We start from the raw sequence: 17679 nt of genomic DNA on the forward strand, positions 1-17679 counted from the left end.
TGCTCCACCTCCCTCTAAGCAGTTTGCTTGTTAACCCTTTGCCAGGAATATCTTTAAATATGACTTTCAGAATCAAGCAATATTTTCCCCTTTCATATTTCGCCACTCTCCTCGCTCACCCCCCTACAGGGATTATTCCAATATTAATACCAAATACTAAAACAAATGAAAATTTTAAATATTTCATTCTGTTGTGGAAGAAAGTTACCTCTATTCCAGCCAAACTCAGGACATTCTATTATTAGTTATTAAATATAAACTTTTAAAAAGTTTAAACTGCAAAACAAAAAAGGAAAAATAAAGAAAAAGTCAAGAATCTGGAAAGCTAATTGAAATAGAAAACTATTTGCCCAGAGCTGACCTTTGGATGAAGATTCACACACTCTGAGTGCTGTGCTTCTGTGTGAAGCACTGCTGAGTCCATGCACTGACATGTGTCCCCTCCTTTTCATGAAACTACTACGCATGATGTCATTACTGGAATAACACATTTGTATCCAGACAGCAGTGATCTACATGTGCCAAGATTTTTTAGAGGAATCACTACAAATCTTTTAGCCATTTGACTTGTCTGCCAACTGACGCAAACTTATCTGTAAAGTCAAAACGAATTTCACTGTTTGCCTTAAACATACATCACATAACATAATGTGGTGATTCTTAGGTCCGTTAAAGCCATTTTAAGTAAACCATACTCCTCTTTGGCATATCTTCATACACCATTTAAGGGACTACCAATGCTAATGGGTTCAACAAAGTAAACACAAACTTAATCACATTTCCCCCCCCAAAACAAACAAACAAACCAACCCAAACAAAAAACCAAAAAAAACCCCAAGAAAACCCCCAAAAAACCCCACCAAAACCAAAACCGCACACACACAAAACCAAGCAAACAAAAAAAACCCCAACAATTTTGTTTTCCTAACACACATACAATTGGACTGCAGAGGACGTGTTAAGGTGCACAGATTCCAAGAGTCTGGCAATCAAAAGAAGATATTATTTGAAGGCAGGATTAAAACAAAGAGTTGTGCTATCCTCATGTCAAAAACAGCAGCACAGAAAAAGGCAGACACCATAGTCAACTTAGGAATATAAACAGAAAGAAATGGATTTTTTAAAATAGACAAATAAACAAAATTCTCACTCCCAGGAGAAACACTACCACACCTCTCCCATTCACACACACCACTAAACAAATGCTTCTTACCCAATGAAGCTTATTTGAAACATTTTCAGTCAACTTTCCAGTTAAATGAAGCTTGAAGGAAAAAAAGAAAAAAGAAAAAAAAAAAAATGAAAAATGAAAAAAACCAAAACCAAACCACCAACAAAAAGACCACCACACAAAAAAATCCTCCCAGATAAGCTAAACACAACCACCACCACTAATTTGATTAAACACAGATGGTGATTACATTGCCAACAAAGGCAAATTGGTTTGCTCTGATGATTAAGCATGTAATCAAAACTCCCGAGCTCTAATGTTACCACATAAAGTTTTTATGAAGCTGCAAAGTGTTTTGTCTTTCAGATGTTACAACAGTAACAATCAGCTATTCCAGATCACTTTTGCTCTGTTCAGCTTCATATTAGGTTCTTTCTTCTGCATTCTTCTTATGCATTCTTACCCTTGGGCATTCTAAAACCAACAATAATAGGGCAGAGGAGCTCCAGAGACAAAACCATGCCTGATACTAGATAAGGAGAAGTTTCATTCCTCAAACCAAAAGGCTGATGAGGTACCTCTAGAAGAATAAGTGGCTTTCAGTCAGCTCACACACTTCATTAAGTAAGTTACTCTCAATATACAATTATAAGGCAGAATATATTTTTCCTTAAAACACAGAGACAAAAACATGCCATGTTGGAAGCAAACACGCTTCAGGAGAGGGAGCTACAGCATCCCCTAGAACAGTGTTGGCAACATTCACAGTAAAATAAACCAAAATGAACACAAAACCCCACAAAAAGTAATGAACTTCTATACTCTCTGCTTGATTTCTGTTGTTTCTTTTCCTACACCAGTACAGTGTGAATGATATACAGTTACTAAATTAATTTACTTCCCAGGGTTTACATCTAGGCCATCAAGTCCAACCACCAATTGTTCAAAGCTAGGCTAACTTCAAACCTCAGTCTGAATGCTCAGGGAATTTTGTGTATCTCCAAGGACAGAGGTTCTCCAGGTGCTTTGAACAACCTGTACCAATGCTAAACCATGTTACAGCGAAAGATTTCCTTCCATATAACTGGAATTTCTGTCATTGCAGTTTGTGACCGTTGCCACCTACCCTTTTGTTGTACATGTCCAAGAAAAGTCTACTTGACCTCCAAAACCCTTTGTTGAGTAGTACAGTTAAATCTTGTAGTGTCTTCTCCATACTGAACAAACCCAGTTCCCTCAGTTCCTGCTTGTACATCATGTGCTCCTGCCTCATAATGGCTTTGATAGCCTTCACTGGACTTGAGTTAGTATGTTAACACCCTTTTTGTACCTAGCAGTCCAAATGGCTGCAATGGCACACTGCTGCCTCATTCTTAAGAGAGTTTAGGATCAGAGACTCCTAGTTACCAGATCATGAACAGTGTTAGGTGAGAGACAGATGGCATGCACGTAGAAAGAGTCTGGCCAGCAGTTCTAGATGCTTATAGTTTTTAGTAAAATAGAAAAGATCATAGTCTTGAATTCAGTCTCCTAAAAGGTACATGTAGTTCCCAGAGATTTTCTTGGCTGAAGAACCCACTCTCATTAGAAGCACTGTAGAAATAAAGCTCACTGGTTAACAGAAACATTGTTTAAATCACAATTATCAAGTTTAAAAAGCTGAAACCACGATTATTTCATTGGTGAAATTCAGCCCTCAACTTACACAGACAAATGAGTCTTGATGGGATGATCCCCTGACATTAGTTTGGCCTACTCTAGACCTGCTTGTCCCAGATATATAAGTAACTACATATTTTCCTTTTAATCATACATCTGGATAGAGTTTATAAAATCAGATTTTAGCGCTCTACTTGCTGAAGGATAACAGCCCAGGTTTAGACTAAAGTTGATATTCTTTTGTATCCTGGTACAATTCAAAATGCTAACTTTAGAGGCCAAAGCCATTAATCTACAGAGGATTAATCTACAACACAAATCCTCAAAGTATGAGAATTCTAACTCCCCACAAAGCAATCTGTCCTCTCAGCTGGTGGTCTCAGGTAGACTACATAGATATCTGCTCACAAGCCTAAAACATAGGCAGACTGCCTGCATGAGTCAGGTGCTGAAAGATCCAACTGTGAGATCAAGACAGCGTGGTTTAAATTACAGTCTGTGTAATTAGGCACAGTAAAGGCCACCTTCTCTTCTGGAGAAAGACCTGTTAATTACTTTGCTGTCTGCCTTCTGCTGTCATTTCTTGTCCTGAAGGACAAGCTGCCCTTTACCTCTTTCTTTTCTCCCTGCACAGACTTCAGAATCTACTTCCCCTTTGGGAAAGGGGACCAGTACCTACTTCTCCCCTCCCCCAGATACCAATATTCAATTAGGAACATATCCCTCAATAATTTTTAAGCCCCAACCAGTGCTACAGATTGAGTAACCATTAAGATTTGATTAATTAAGGCTGCAGAAAGAAGTATAATCTGATACAAAATTAATGCAAAGAGTCCTCAGGATACCAGCTTTAATTAACTTTACTGGAGAATTTTCACTAGTTCAATTCTCATCAGATTCTAACCATACAGTCAAAAATATTTAATTTCTCAAGAGAAGAGGAAGATTTGCATATTTAACTCCTAAATTTGCAAGAACACACATTGATTGGCCTTGAGCTTGATGATCACTGAAAGAGAAACACTGCTATGTATTTTGCTACTAACACATACACATATTCTATCTAATAAAATCTTACATGTACATCTTACCTACAAGCTGGGTAGCATGCTACAGGAGGCAGAATGATGATCTCCATTATAAGCTGGCACAGAAGAGAAAGCCTTAGGAATACACAAGGCAAGCAGGCATTAAAATAAGATCATCTATTAAAATTAATTTTTGAAGCAGTAAAATAAGAGTAGTACAAAATTCCATTTGTTAGCAGGATCTTGAAAAAATGACATTATAATATATGCTTGCAATGAGGTTTCCTCATTATTATATTGCAGTTACGATCTTTTAAAGCCTTTGAGTGAATTTGTTCTCGAACTATGCATTTGTAAAGGAAGCTAAGAAAAAAAGCAATAGATGCATATAGTATGAAGCAATCACTTAGACATATGGTCTCAAGCACAAAGTTGACCTTCATACTTGGCTTTTCAGAGAAAACAAGAAGAAAGGGAAGGGGTACAAGAACAGGGTGAGCTGAAACTCCTAGAGGCTGAAGACAAAGGATTCTACAAAGGCAACTCTCACATGGAGTTCTGGCCACAGCACTAAAAACCAAGGAATTTTATAAATTAGGTGGCTTTTTTTGTTGTTGTTTTATATTTTAAAAAGCTGCTTCCCAGAGAATCCTCAAAAGATCTTAATATAATTGGTGACTTTTTTTTTTTTTGCATGTTTTCATCTTGTGTTTCTCATGCCATTTTCAATAATTAATTTGAAAGACCAGTCAGCATCTCTGTCTGCAACTTATACAGGAGTTTTCTCTTCATGCTACTAGAGAACACGCATACGGCACAGCTGGCAGTCTTCTGTTTTCACAGCAGTCAAGTCTTCATTACATCTACTACAAAAGAAGCAGGGAAGATAATGTGACATTAAGCTTTCCTCTTGATTTTTAGGCAACATGCTGATGTCTGGAAGAATCCTACCCTGTCATAGATGGAAGAAGGAGCTGTAATGGGGAACAGTATGGACCAAAGTTCAAAATGCAAAAAGATATATAATAAAACAAAGTTCATATTGTCCAGTACGAACAAAGTAGAACCAAGACACAATGTTATCACAAGGAATTAATGAGGTGTAAAACATTTAAGTGAAGCAAAGTGATGAGTCACTGAGTTTCAGTGTTTCAACAGTTTCATAGTTTTCCAGCAAGAAAGTGATCATTTTGGTGGATTTAATACATAAATTTGCAATGAACATGAAGACAGATGGACTACATATAAACAGCCAAAAAAGCACTAGTCACACACATCTTTAAGACGGCCTGGGAGGACTCTTAATAATGTGTGCTGACTTTGAATTCATCCAACTAACATGCTTAGCCTTATGAAGAGGTATTTTAGGGTACTGTTGACAAATTCGCTATATTTAAACAGCATTCTGATTATCAACACTCTTGAACAAGTAAACTTAATTTGCATTTCTTTGGTTTCACAGTTTCATTTTAAGAGAAAGATTGCATGTTTGTGTATCAAAGTAAATTATCAATAGAAAAAAATTCCCACTGTTTAAAAAAAAAAAAAAAAAGAAAAAAAAGCTGTACGAAATCACGTGGCTCTCCAGATATTCACCGCTCTTAGGAGTACTTCTGAATTCTCTTTCTACTTTGTACTGAAGGAAAAACTTCTCCCTTGCTTTTCTTTCTTGGTGTAGGGGGTGGTCAGGGAGGAGAGAGAAAGATAAGGGAACACGACACAAATACTGCAGACCATTGCAGAGACTGAGCAAGAAAGGGAAAACCAGATATTCTTCATCAGATTAATACTCGTCAGTTTTTTCTGAGCAGGTAAAACTCTTCTAACTACTCCATCTTCCAGAAATCTTTTCACAGTGAACCCAGAAGCATCTACTTACAGTCTGGGCCAGTACTGATCTAACACTTGTTGGAAAGACATTCATTACACCTATATGACAAGTATGAAAAAGGTCCAGTGGGTAATACATAGGTATGAACCTAACACATCACATGTTCTGCTGTAATTATCTACCACTGTGTTGCCTGGCATCTGGAACTACCTACCAAACATGGCAGGTAACATACAAGAAGTGTTTGGGTTGCCGGACATGAAATAGCCTTAACTTCAGTTTTCAGTGAGTAAAATACACTATTAAGTCTATGTCCTTTAGCCAAACTTGCAATCTTTAAAATATTTAAAGCCAGCATGTCAGGGTCTCTTTGATGGGATCTGTTTTTCATTAACCATCTGTGAGTTGCATTAATTATAATGCTGCCCTTCAAAGCTACAAGTGAAAGGTGTATCAAATTTCTATTGTTTCGCCTAGGATTCATATGAGATCAATAACTAAGCCATTATATTTATCCTTTTTTATAAAATATATATTAGCTTTCTTTTAACTCCTGTAATTTCCTTGCTTTTCCAAAATACTTAAGTTAACAGTACAGGAGCATAGCAAAAGGAATAGTAAACAGTTTAATTTAAATTTAGGTGGCACTGTTGAGGTTTTTTTGAGCAAGCTGTACTCCACAATGTGGGATAAACAAATTCCACTCTTTTTGGTAGCTTATATAAGCATAGTAACAGAAACAGGCTAGGAAATTGGTCACAGATGTCATTAGATGAGAAGGGTGCCGTAGAAGTTTCACAAAAATAAATGGACTTCAAAGGCTCATAGAAAAGTCTTCCTTGGAGGTAAAAATTCTTTCCTGCCTATGTCTTCTCCTAAGAAGCTTGAGGAAGGAGTCAAAATTATTTCAGTTATTAGATGAAGTATCTTGTCAGAAAGACATTTCAAATAGTGAAGACGACAAATGACAAATTGGAAAGCTACTTTCTTTCTGAAATGGGTTATGTGAAGTAAAGCAATTTTAGCTCCCTCAAAGCAACTAGCAGAATGTCTGGTTGTTGAGACAAGCCTCATGTGTAAGTACATACTTTTTCCTCTGCTTAAGACTGATAAGAATGCACCAAGTACATTCTCTTCCATGCAGCTGTGGAAATAGAAATTAATTGCCAAAACAGGTATTTTCATCAGAAGGCTAGAGCTAAGCTATACTGAGACACCTTGCTGGAGCTGCTCAAGCAAATAAAAGGGCTGGAGTATTGCTCAGTGCAGGTAAAGGAGTAGCATCTGTCATTTTTAGATGAGAAGAAACAAACAAAAAAAAAAAAAAAACCACACCAAAACAAACCCAAAAACCAAACAGCAAAACATGCCTATCAGTGGGTAACAAAAAAAAAAAAAAAAAAAAAAAAGGAAAAAAAAGGAAAAAAGAGATCCTCGTTATGTTAAAGCTGCATGTTTCACAAGTACTTACTTTGCAGATTTGTCAGGATTAAGTGTCAGAATGAGAGCTAGGCATTCTCATTCTCTGCATCACCATTCCAGTTTCCATAGAAAGGACGTGTACTTGTGCACAGTCCAAGTAGGTGTGCTGTGGATGTTCCAAGTGCAGATGGTGAGGCACTCAGCTTGGCATTTGAGAGCTTATTCCAGTCTTTGTTTATTCTTCTTGTGTTCAAAGAGGAAAGGATTTTCAGAGGATGACAAAGGATTCTCCAGGAGAACTGGTTATCGTCAGATACAATTGTGTGCAGATTTCCCAGGTGAAACCAAGCAATTGAGTACAAAAGCCAGAATGTGTTTTCATCAAGATCTGCATGAAGCTCTCCAAGCAATCAGTAAATAAGGATGGAGAGACACAGAGAAAGTGACCTATGTATTGTTCAAAACCTAACCAAAGCAGAGAAGCACTTGAAGGAAGATGACTTGAATTAAACTTGTGAATAGTTAGCCCTTTCAGTCAACAGGCAAGCCAGCATTCAGCATGGCCTTGCATGCAATCTTATCTATAGAAGTGCATGGATACTCACTTCAGCTATGTCTCACCCTCAGGTGTCATCCAGGATACCTTAAATAATCAACAATTCTGGTCAAATAGATTTAAAACCACACTCAAGGGTAGGAGATAAGAGACCCTTTTCAAACAGCTGATTATGGGGAGGTACATAACAGCCACTTCAAAATTTTTTCTTTATGCTTAACCAGCTTCCTTTCTATCTCTCTTTATACTTGATCACTTGTAAACTGAAGACCTCTGAATCAATGCTTTCAGTAGCTGAAAGGATTTGAAGAATCTTCTCTTCTGATTCCCATTTTACATGTTAACTTCCCACAATTAATGCCTCTTTCTTTAGGTTCCTTTTAGCTTTCAAAGGCTGCTCCTGCATGACATAAACCCTTATGCTTTGCTATTTCATCCTACTGAATCTTTTCATGCTTCCCTGAATACCTTTTTATTTAGTGATACATCAGCTGAGTTGAATATAAACAGCCTCCATGCCAAGTGTAAGATTTTAGCTTTAAATGAGCTGGCTAGTTGGAGAGGAAAGTAGGAACCTAAAAGAAAAGCAAAAGAAAACAAAAAAACCAAGACAGAATCTTTTGTTCCTTAGTTTGTAAGAACAAAGAAGTTCTTACAAACTTTATGCCCAAACTGTAAGATAGAAGCACCCGACTACCACACAAATACATACACATGCAGAAAAGAAAAAGGAGAGGAAAAGTTCAGAGTAGAGATCATACCTACCTTTCCTTATTGTCACTCAAATTTTGCTATTACTAATATTTATAAAAAGAACTACTTCTTCCCTCATATTGGTCTCACACTCATTAGTTCCACAGAGATTTATCTAGAAAGACCTTCACTAGATCCACCTCCCATTCTTCTTGTGACAGTTAACTCCTATTTATGTTATCCTTTCCAACCTAACCATATCTATGTCCTTACAGATACAACCCTTGGTGAAAACAAAAGCCTAGTATTTTGGCCACTGTTAATGAGAATGTTAATTACTTTGATAAATAAACACTACACAGGGAGAATCACAAAATTAAGATGCTAAACTATGACTTCTCCTGGATTTTCACATCACATCTTAACACAAAATAAACACTGCTGAAAGCCTCTACAATTGTTACTATGATAGCCATGATACTCCCAATTATTTCTGTATATTTGCCTTCCTTGACAAGGCCTTCAAATGTGCTCAGAGAATAGAGATAAATCAGAACACTTCACTGGAATTACTGCTCTCTAAGCAGAACAGGAATACTTCAGAAAGGGGGTGGGAAGTTGAAATTTTTTCAACAGAACAAACTGCAGATACGATAAGTAAGTGTTCAAGAAGAGTGTCACAGAAGCAATAGCAGTTGAAAGAGATCTCACAGGAAAGCTTCCACCGTTTTCATCAGTTTAAACACAAAAAAAGCCAGACAAATTAGCTGAAAATCTGGCCTGCCTCAACAGCAACCACATCAAGCGAAAGTCAGGTAAATTAGAAGGCTTCTAATAGGAGAATTTACTTTTTAAACAACATTCACATTACCTACTGGGAAGTGGCACCTAAGCCATACCTATTCCCAGACGAAGTTTTGGACTTGCTCAGGACAAGCTGACACAAGTCAAAAATGTACCAAAATCCTTGGCAACAGTTTTAACAGTCATATATGAAACTGTTCTAATGCTTAGCAGTATTCACGGACAGTGTTCAACTTAAAGCAAAGAGTGTAGCTCTGATCCTACTGATACCTGTTCCATATAAACAAAAACCCCTCAAAAAACCCCATACTTGTCACCAAAATTCAGACAGGAATAGAATTATGAAAGAAGACACTGAAAAGCAGCCCTGAGAGGAGAATGTCACGGATCACTACAAAGCACAAAGACACAGGCAACTGCTCCTCTCACGAAGAGCTGGATCGAAGAACTTACTTGCCAAAAGCATACCTAGACATCAAAACAAGGTGCGCAGGTGCTGCCTAAGGCTCAAGAAACACAATGTTCAGTTATTGGCTCAGATCACACATCCTGGAAAGCAGGGAAAACTTAGCATGTTTTTGGTGCTTTTTCCTCCCACTGCAGTATGAAATTAATGCAACATACCACTACAGGAAGATAGGCAGTCATTTGGATGCTGACCCCAGAACAGTGCTAAAATTTTCTTCTTTCTAGAATTCTGCCCTGGAGTTTGCTGAGGAAATGATAAGCATTTGTTTAAGGTATGCAATCTGTTAGTCTCCAAAGAAATGAACAAGAGAGTAGTTAAGAACACATATTTATAAAATACTGTACTCCCAAGAGAGACTAAACTATAAACTCAAATTTTACTTACTGACAAAATTCAGCTAAAGAAAATGTATTTGTAGAACTTGCAAAAGTACCTGTGCTGGCTTAGCCAGTCCAAGAAGGCTAGAGGAGGACAGAAGAACAAAAATGCTATCAAAGAGTGGACTTGAAGGATCTAGTAAGCATACAGAAAATACATTTGCATAGTGTGTTGTACCTTGGAAACACTGCTTAAGAAGAAGAGCTGCAGTCTGTAACGGATGAACGACCTTCAAAAATTGCTTCTGTGAGGCACAAAAGTGATAGGAAAGAATTTTCCACTTGGAAGGAAATGGCATGGTTCAGCTTGCTGCAGCAGTCACCAGAAATCAGTACGTTTTTCTGGAGATTAGCATAAATAATGCCTTGATCTGCAGTCTTAGCAGCCATACCACTGTGGGAAAATAAGGTTTAAATAACAGCTTTCATCCCTTGCAAATGTTGTCATTGAAAATGGGAGTGCTGTAAAGTGTTTTGAGGTCTTCCATGATGAAAGGTGCTTCATAAATAATACATTTCCCCAGTACCTAAGAGGATAACAGAAATGTATCTTGCTCTTTGGCCTGTACAGCAATTGCATAAATATGCAAAGGATACAATTGAGAAGTATGCTCTTCTAGAGTGACAATTAGCTAATGCATCATACCATGCAAAATATCTTCATGCAGTTCCTTCCTCACATGATAATGAAATCAGTCCCCATTATTATTTTTTTATATATTAAAAGCCTATTGTTACATGAACTTATAATGAATACTAAAGTATCAGTGAGGAAGTGATGTTACATGCTTAAGTTTCTTATACAGTATCTGTGTTCTGCTGGGTGCATGGCTATCATGTTCAACTTCTATAAATACCCATTCCAACTTTATTAGTTCTGGAGATGCTTTATGCACGTGTCAGGGATGGGTGAAGACTTTGCACCTGTTTTTCACCATTTATCAGTGGGTTTACTTTTGAAAATTCAAGAGAATATTGCCATTACCCTAGTCAGGCCCTAGGAGTACCACAATGGGTATAGATACAAAATTACACTCTAAAAGGACAGATAGTGGTGGTGGCATTATTTTTGCACATTGTCACTCAGAGCGAATGACACTGGCATTATACAATTCCTTACTACCTTATATTATAGCTGCCACTCAACAGATCAACATCTGACCCCTCTGCAGGCAAAAAACCACAACATAACCCCTCCCTCCCCCCCCCCCCCCCCCCCAAAAAAAAAAAAAAATGTGTTCAACAAGGCCTCTCACTATTCAGGATAACTTAGACGACTCCCTATTCAAGATAAATATTCTGCTTCCAAAAGGTTTTTATGTTTGTCTAAGACCTGAATGTAAACATCAGTAGCCTTTATATACACAAACATATGATAAAATGGGCTTACTTTACTGTCAAAAAGCTGTGGTTTCCTTAGGCTTTTAAGACATGCTATAATCAATTTTGATAAGCTGTGCCTCTTTCGAGTCATACAGCTTCTATATTCATGCATACTTCATTCACATCTCTTATCACGCTTTGACTCCATGAGACTTTACAAATAACAGTTACTTAAAATGCAGCAGTCTATTTTTAGTTGTTTGTTTGTTGTTTTTAAAGAAAGTGTTTCATGTTATGCCTGCCTTTCAGAGTCTACATTTTTCTCCACATGCTCCAATTCTTATATGCATTAACAAATCCTGTTCTCTTATTTTTTGCTTGCCATGTTAGAGCTCACAAACATTAGCCCAAATCAGTAAAGCTGCCATCATACCACTATTTTAAAACAAGAGTAACACAAAGGATAGATTTATGACTGAATCTCTCTTGCTCTATAAGGCTACATGCTACTGTTTGTTCTTTCTTACATTTAAAAGACCTTTTTTTATATCCAGCTATCAACTATTATGTTAACAGCACCAGTTCTTTCCAGTCATACAAATGTATTATTGTACTGATCCTACAATGCAAATGAACTTAACATGGATTAATTAGTAACTGGGGAAAAAAAAAAAAGCATAGCAAAATAAAAAAAAAACAAAACTGAGAAAGGAATGGAACAAATAGGAATTATCATGCTAGTAAACAGAGTTCCTAAATTCTGACCATTGTGCATCAGAAATACATTTGCAGGAAGTATATAAAAAAGCGACAGTGAATGAATTGAGTATGGAACAGAGTCCATACATGCAGAAAGAGTTAAATACACCAAGAAAACCCCATTCTTGAGGAAAAAAGAGAATGTAATAGATACATGAAAACATGACTTAGGAGAAACTGAAAAGGAAACGATTGTTTAACATTTCTAACATCATGACAATAAAAAGAGCCCCCAATTAAATCATTAGGCAACAAATTTTAAGGCAAAACAAAAAGACTTACTTCCTTACACTCCACATGTACTGAATCATACAAGTGCCAAAGGATATTGTGGAGGCTGGGACTACAAATCAGATCAACCAAACAAATTTAGTGAGAACACAATGCCCCCTGTGATTAAATGTAATAGTGCAAACATTACTTTATGCTCACAAAACTCCAAATCAATGCTGAGCACCAAACACTAGGAGACTGCATCAAAAGATGTTTACTCCATTTAATTTATACATTACTTCTCTAAGCATCCTTTCCTGGAATTTTGCCAGTGGTCTGATTTTAATAACTGATTTATATTCTTACAGGCTATGTCTACAATATGCCACACAGCTTTTCTGCATAAGAAGAGGGTTTTGTCCATTCTATACAGTTTAAATGGGTATTTGACAGTCACCGTTCTGTGTGAACAACTATTTTTTAATTTACTAGCTGTACTAAACCCAACCAATGCCATCTGTCATGCACCACAGGGAACAAAATAGAGTCTCCATATGTATTTCATTAAAAAAAAAAAGGGGGGGGGGGGAAGTCACAAAAGAGACACCCACCCTATAGTTCCTAAGAGCTTTTGGTAAACTTTATATAACAAAAAAATGAAAGATGGGTTTTTTGTTTTGTTTTTGCTTTTTTTTCTTTTTGCAGTGTATAATAGCGTTTTCTCAGAACTTACTAAGAAAATGCAGATATCAAGAAATTTCCATGCCTCAAGGAAGCATCTTGGGAAGTTTGGAAGTAGCAGAGTGTTTATCCTGACTGCCCTTTTAAATTTACATCTCACTGAAGTGAAAATGAGACAAAACTGCCACTTAACATCAAGAATTTTTCTTCATACATTTGTGGATGGATGATTTCAAAGTAGAAACACATTCTTAATTCCTACTTTAACCAGGTTAGACAAAATAAATAAGTGAATCTATCAAAGGCAACTTGGGAACGTTCCAGACCAGAATTGTTAGACAGAACTCTAGAAATTCTTTAAAAGCAAAGTTGAGAATCCAAGTCACTCATTAGATTGTATGAAGAAAACCAGGAACTGATGGAACATTTGGCTATCTAAATTTGGTTTAGTCAGTTTAGAACTGACTTTCCAATGAAAAAAAAAATAAAAAAAAAAAAAAATTTGGAGACACTTTTGATGAAGGCTATTATTTCCTTTCCCTTGGTTTGAAGTGTGAAAACGCTGGTTTTGAGCCCTGGCCTGAAGGAGTTCACATTAACTGAGTTCAAGCCTTCTGTGTGTGGAGAATCTGTGCACTCATACTTTCCAGAGTTCTTCAGGTTGATCAGCTATACAAATAGCAGCGGTCATTCTCACAGAACACCTTGTGCGGGATTCACTAACAGCTTTCTCATTAATCATCATAGCTTTGACTCTCCTGTGAAGTTTACTTCTATCTATGAAAAATCAATGAGTAGAGATGCTGAACAGGAACCACTTTAAGGCTGCTACTGCCAAAGTAATAATATCCTTTACCAATATGATCCACAGTATTTTAAGTGAGGTTTAACACGTACTATAAACAGTATCATGGAAGGACCATTAATAAGCATCTGTTCTATTTTAAAACAACAGGTGGTGAGATCGTTTCACCACAGTTATGTGCTCACCATATGTGTAAGTGGAAATTCTGTAGGTGGTAGAAGGCAAATGAGTGAATAGTTAGCAAATATATATATATTATATAATATATATAATTATATAGATATATTAAGATGTATATGATCTCATTAAAGCTGCAGCACATTTTACCGGCTAGCTAACAGCTACCAAGATAACTTTGATATACCTTTGGGTCTTTAGGAATAGTTGCTAGAACAAAAATGTGACAAAAAAAGCAGCCAAAGTAAGATAAACTAATATTGTATGTTGGAGTTAGACCTATTTGCTTGTCACATCTGATGAATCACTGGGACGTTAGTGCAGAAAGGGATGAACAACTGTGCAAAGACCAGCCAGTTATTTTAAAGTACTTCTGAACATAGGGTAGGTTAAATTGCCCATGAGCCCTGCAAAGCCAAAGAACAGCAATGTATCCAATTTTAAAATTCATTTTAATAAAGGTTAGAAAAAACCTGGAGAGAAATACATGCTGGCCAACACAGAAATTCTTCCACTGCAGCTCTTCTGCTGAGTTGATGTTTTATACTTGGTTCACCCAGGGAAGAAGGGCAGAAATACCCTGGAGTCATCTTACCACCACAGAAATGCAATCAGCTCAGAAACACATCTTATCTTCAGTAAGTTAGGGAGGACAAATAACACTATTATAGTTTATTCATTCTACAGTAAGAATTAAAGGAAGAAAAATGAGTTTATATGATCTGGTTTTGGCTGGGACATTTGCACCAACTCTCCTATGAGAGTCCATTTTATGTTACTTCCTCCTCTGATATGTTTATATTTAAAGACATACATCCAGAGATATACACTGGAAGCATATAGTTCTTGTACAATCAGATCCTTTCTTTTATAATCTTGTTTTAATAGACTCATTTTGTGAGAGTATACAATATGAAGACTTTCTTGAAACCAGTCTCTCAATGCATCATGAAACTAATACATATAAATTGATTCATGCTTGTATTGCTGTCACATGCAGTCCTCTTCAAGAGGAAGGCTTGAATCAGCTTGCCTTTGCAATAAGCATACATGAATTCTGCACTTCTATCTCCATATTTCAGATATTAAACTCAGGTGCTCATTACCTGGGTTGTGGAGTGCTGACTTACTTGATTGGGTCAAATTCAAGATGAAAATATACTCAATGTCTGTCTTGTTCCCACCACTGATCTATTATAAATGGATAAAACTATCAGTTCTCCTTAGCAATTGTTACCTTTGCAATTGACTGGCCACTCACATAAAGATCTTTTATTGACAGTAATTAGAGTCCAACATGAAAGCCATTTGCATAGTAGGAGAAAAAGTATGCCTAACATTTATTTCTCATATGGAAATTTTTCCTCACCTAGAAATATTATCTACTGCACATAAAGGGCATGCATTTGGAAAGTGTCAATATATTTGTTCTTCAGAAGAAAAACTGGCATCACTGCTGTTAAAATACTTTTGATTGTTTGCAAATGCTAAAGTACATAGTTTTAAATTCACTTTATATTATCTGTCCACTCACACCCTGCTCAAGCCTTCCTTTAAGGAATTCTTAGTTTAGGGAAAATAATCCAACTCAAAGCCTAGTAACAACATAACTGAAAAACTACATGGTTGCTCTGCAATGTGGTTATTTCAGTTAGTTCAAAAAGCACACAGAAGCACCAACTCTAAACATTCTCATGTAGAAAATATGTTAACCGAACCATTTCACTTCAGCCCTTGGAAAGGGCCACAAGTGAAATAAAACCTCTGCAACTTCAAATGCATTCAAGATTACTGGGGTTTCCAGGTTGCTCTAAGGAAACAAGCCTTATTGCAATCATACCCATTTGGCACCCACTCAAAATTTGGTCAAATTAACCTGCTGGTTCAAAGGCTGACTGTGGCCTAGAAATATCAAAGATAATTAAGCTCTTACAAATTTAAAGAGCCCAGATAAAGAGTTCCAAAATAGCAGACCCTCTGAGGGAAAAGCAGCTAAATCTCAGCTGCTACCCAGCCTGTCTGGCATCACCAGCTGGCCAACTAGTCTGTTCTTCCAGTCAGCGGGGCTGTTGCCCCAGATCAACCACAATAAAGATGCTTCTCTTTTCTTGGCAGAGGTATTGAAGTTACAGTAACAGAAAGAGGAATAGGAGTTCTGGAAGAGAAGTCTACAGGAATTGGATTTACACCAATTACACCACCGAACTAAATTCACACTGATAATTAGATATACATTTTTTCTATGGGCACATGTACTCTCATTTTACAAGACCACACCACTTGATTTCGGAGTACACAGAAGATAAAACTAAAAGCAATTCAAGTTTTCAGTGTCAAACCAATCAGATATACGTTTACATCTGTGGTAACGTAAGGCTCTTGGTCAGCTACTTCTTCATCCCTGATGCCACACTGTTTTAAAACATATTAACTAACTGTCCTTAAAACTTTTTTTTAGGTTTGCAACAAGCACAAACAGCCAAATTTACTGTGCTAACTTGTGTCAGCATTGGCAAGTTCTCATACTACGTTACTACGCTGCATTTGCAACAACAGAATGGGAGACCATTACTTGATGCTCTCTTCAGTGAGGAAATGGACTTCCTATAGAATGGGTGGACTAACCAAAGAAGTATCTGAACTCAGCTACATGTTTGGTTTTGGTTTGGTTTTTGTTTTTTTTTCTTCCAGCCAAAGGCAATTAGAGGAGAAATGGGCAAATGACTGCAATTTTCCAACAGCTGAGTGAGCCATGCTCTTTTCTAGAAAGGAAGAAGCAGTAGAGATACCACAACTCAGACTCCCAAGCGTTTTACAAGAACAAAGTAAATGTCTGGTAAATGAAAGATACAGGTTTGACGGAATGAGGTTTTAGTCTGGGTGGTTTTTTTGGTTTTTTTTTTTTCCTAGCTTGAAATGCATACATTGGATATGCTACAGAGTGCTTAAAAGGGAAAAGTTTACTTGGGGTCATAGTTTATGAGTATTCTTCAGAGCAAAGATTTGTCTGTTGAACTGATTTCTGACACCACAATTCACCAGTCATGCTTTGTTTCAGCCTTGTGAAGCCTCTATTGTCTTTTATACACATTTCCTGTCTCCATTGCCATCATTCGCCTTCTCTGTACCCAGCAACAGTACTGAGACAAATACATGTATTTAAACATGCCCCAGAAATGACAACAGATCAAGCAACCGCCTGTTACCTCCCAAAGTATTGCCTCTATCACTCTAGCTCCATGACTGGAGACTTCAACCAGAAAAGGGGATCCCACAACTGTATGAACTGCTCTGTAAACACACAGGATAACAGGATCTTTTAATATGAATATACAAGTAAATAGATATTGAATAAGATAACCTTCAGCTTCCAATATCCTGCTTCCTTTTTTCATTAAGAACAGGTTAACATCCTATCCTTTTCTTCCCAGAGGCACAATCATTGTTTTTGCTTCCAAACCAAACCACATAGAACCATTAACCACTACTACATGCAGACAGTACTCATTGTAATGATCTGCCTCTGCATGCGAACCCCAGCCTCCTGTATTGACGTGCCTGCTTTAGGCCAACCTTTTTTAGAGCAGAACAAAGGAAAAACAAACCCAGAAATCACCAACATAACAGACACATAGGCCAGGCAGATTTTTTTTCCCTTCTACACTAATTCAAGATTCATCTAATGTCGATACCTGTGTACGTACCACAAAT

The 17679-nt window shown here is 37.0% G+C and overlaps 1 protein-coding gene across 3 annotated transcripts in view; it reads right to left on the minus strand.

Moving 5' to 3' along the window:
• Nucleotides 1–17679, minus strand: part of PKIA (cAMP-dependent protein kinase inhibitor alpha) — a 43488-nt gene that overhangs the window by 24825 nt on the left and 984 nt on the right. The window contains exon 1 of one of the 3 annotated variants that reach the window (XM_030477568.1): nucleotides 7161–8339. The exons of the other annotated variants lie outside the window; for them this stretch is intronic. The gene's annotated coding sequence lies outside the window, so the exon portion shown is untranslated. Of the gene's footprint in view, nucleotides 1–7160; nucleotides 8340–17679 lie in introns of those variants that run through there. 3 annotated transcript variants of the gene reach the window in all.

This window comes from Strigops habroptila, chromosome 1 (genome assembly GCF_004027225.2).
Source record: "Strigops habroptila isolate Jane chromosome 1, bStrHab1.2.pri, whole genome shotgun sequence".
Lineage (NCBI taxonomy): Eukaryota > Metazoa > Chordata > Aves > Psittaciformes > Psittacidae > Strigops > Strigops habroptila.